A 2,888-nucleotide genomic window follows, 5' to 3' on the forward strand; every position below is an offset into this window, starting at 1 on the left:
TAAGATCACTGTATTTTTCCCTATAATAATATATTCATATGTGAAATTCTACATATACATGCATTTCCATAAATTGATATAAAGAAGTAAAAGGAAAGGATTTTTCACTAAATACGAGGGCTGTTCGGAAATTATTGAGACAGTGTGTATATTTTTCTTTCTAATGAACGTCTTTCTGTGAAACTTTGCATATACGTTTGACAAACATTAAGAATTTATAAAAGCAAGATATAATTTACAAATATTACATTTCTTATCTTCATTGGTATTAAGATATGTCAATGGTAGGGGTACCCGGAGCAGTCACGAAAACAGATATTGAAAATATGTATCACCAACGTTCAATCCCTTGGTGGACCCATAATAAGAGCGAGAATAATTCAATTCATGTGCATAATTTTTCAATTTTATTTTAACTTCATGTTGAGCAAGTTTGTTAGAATTCTGATCAGAAATATGGAGATCATTGAAAAAATTAAGCGCAGTACAGACATCTGATTACGACCACAAATGGATTTTGACGTCAAGGCGGAGCAGCGAGAGACCTAAAATTTTGTTTAGCGCTATGTAAAACCCTTTTCCATACTGAAAAAAAAACTGCTAAAACATTAACAACGGGAAAAACTTGTCGAAGGGTTCGTTATTTCATATATATATGTTGGTTTTTCTAACCTATAATTCAACCAAAGTATAATCAAACGCTCTGAACAATCGCCAATTTTTACCGCCACGGAATTAAACGTTCACCCCTTTGCATAAATCGGTACTGCATGATACTAAATCATCCTGTATATAAGACGCATGAAAAATTTACACAAGTGTAGCAACAGCACATTTGTTTAAAGAATTGCTTAAGAAAATAGACAGTTTGATTACTGTATGGTATGTATGATAACAAAGGAAGGAGAGTAAAAGCTTCCCGATCGGTTCATATGCGAAAACATCTCCGGCTAACATGACGTTAAAATGACGTACTGATGCTGCTCCGGGTCGATAGACATATGCATGTTTATGATTTCACCAGAAATTATATAATTATCCTAGACATTAGAAATTTTGTATAACTGTTTAATTTGTTCTTCGCTAAAGGTTGATGAATTTTCCTGAATTTATCTCTGTCCTTTATGGAGTAAAAGTAAATGTCTCAATAATTTCCGAACAGCCCTCGTAAAAGAAAGTTGTTATTTTTACTAAAAGATGTGTAAATACAGAAGTTTTATTTGTATACATGTACTGTTCAAGTCTTGAATTTGAGAATTAAAAAAAAAAACTCTGTTGAGTAGCCTTTTTAAAGAATTTATGGGTAATTTTTTAACTAGAAGGGATTTTGGGATATCTATATTCAGAAATTCCACGTTCAATTTTCGTCGATATTTTTCAGTAAATGTGTTATAATAAGTATTAGCTATAGAAAACAATATCTGCATATGGCATCGTAAATGCTTTCTTCATTTCCCAGACAAGTTGCATTTTGCCAGTCAGAGCGAAACAAGAAGTCATTACCGCAACAAACTTCATACTTCAATAAAATCTTCACTTAAAACATTCTGCTTCTAAATTTTAGTAGAAAAACAAAAAAAGATTAAAGTTTACTTGCTCTGATTTAAAAAAAAATTGAAATCCAAAGACGTGTATTTAAAAGAATAGGATGTTACTTTCAAATATCTAGTTTCAGTAATAATTTTTTTTCCTATTGTTATGAAAAAAGCCCGAATATCTCAAATCATTTTGGTGACGATGATTTGGAATTGTTCCATTAATTTTTTGTAAACTCAAAAAAGAATACCAGATACAAATAATGGAACGAACTGGCAATGCCTCTGGCTTTTAATGTTCTTATATTTTTCTGTTGTACTTTTAATCATAGTGTGGTGTAAAACAAATGTCTTCCTAACGTCTTCACTTACTATTTGATTCTTCAAAAGGCTTTCAGTTTTGGAACGAAGAGAATCAATGTTTTTAAAAATCTGCTTTTTATTTATTCTTTACAGTCGTTTCCTGTATTTATCGGCTCTCTTTTTCTATAGAATTCAGTTTTACTTTTATTTTCTCTATCTCCCTGTAATCTCTAGCCCTATCTCTGCGTACCTTTTTTTCTACCCATGTTGTTTTGTCTTGATGCATATGCATGATCATTTCCTTTATTTAATTTTTTTAAATAGGCGGTGTAATTACATTTAGACATCGCTTAGTAAGACTTTATTTTCTTCTCTCTTATTTTTCTGATTCACTCTCCATGATTTTCTTTGTTTTCTTTGCTCTCGTGCAGAAAGCTCCTGGATACTTTTGATTTCACCTATTTCCTTTCTCTTGTTATACCGCTCCCTTTTTATTTGTAAGTACGCCCTGTATTCCTAAGGTTTTTTTTCGCTCTCTCCAGAGTTTAGAGCGTTCTATAATATATTATGAAAACAGCACTTTTATTGTAATTTAAGAAATTTTGCCATTTAATAATAAAAACAGCGTGTTCTTCAGCTGCTTCATAGAAATCTCGAGTGACACAAACCGTTGTGCACCTGTTTTGAAAAGTGTTTTCTGTGTACGGTACTTTGATCACTGTTAATTATTCTTTTTCTGTGGCCACAATCAAATCATCTGCTCTTATACGGTTTTTCCTCATTCTTTACCAATGTTATTCATGGCTACAATTAAAATCATTTATTATAGACTAAATTTGTTCCAAATCAAATAATTTACCTTAGTTTTTTTAAACAAAGTTCAACTTCATGGGTAGTTTATTTAATGCTCGTGAGCAGAGAAGAAGAATCTCAAAGAATTTATGCATTTTTACTATATAACCTATACAGTCCCGCTTTAGCACCAGAACCCCTGACCCTGGGGCCATGAAATTCACAATTTTGGAAGAGGCAGCCTGATTCACCATAACT

Source organism: Saccostrea cucullata, unplaced genomic scaffold, assembly GCF_032062105.1.
Source record: "Saccostrea cucullata isolate Sc308-1 unplaced genomic scaffold, CSIRO_AGI_Scuc_v1 ctg771, whole genome shotgun sequence".
NCBI classification, from domain to species: domain Eukaryota; kingdom Metazoa; phylum Mollusca; class Bivalvia; order Ostreida; family Ostreidae; genus Saccostrea; species Saccostrea cuccullata.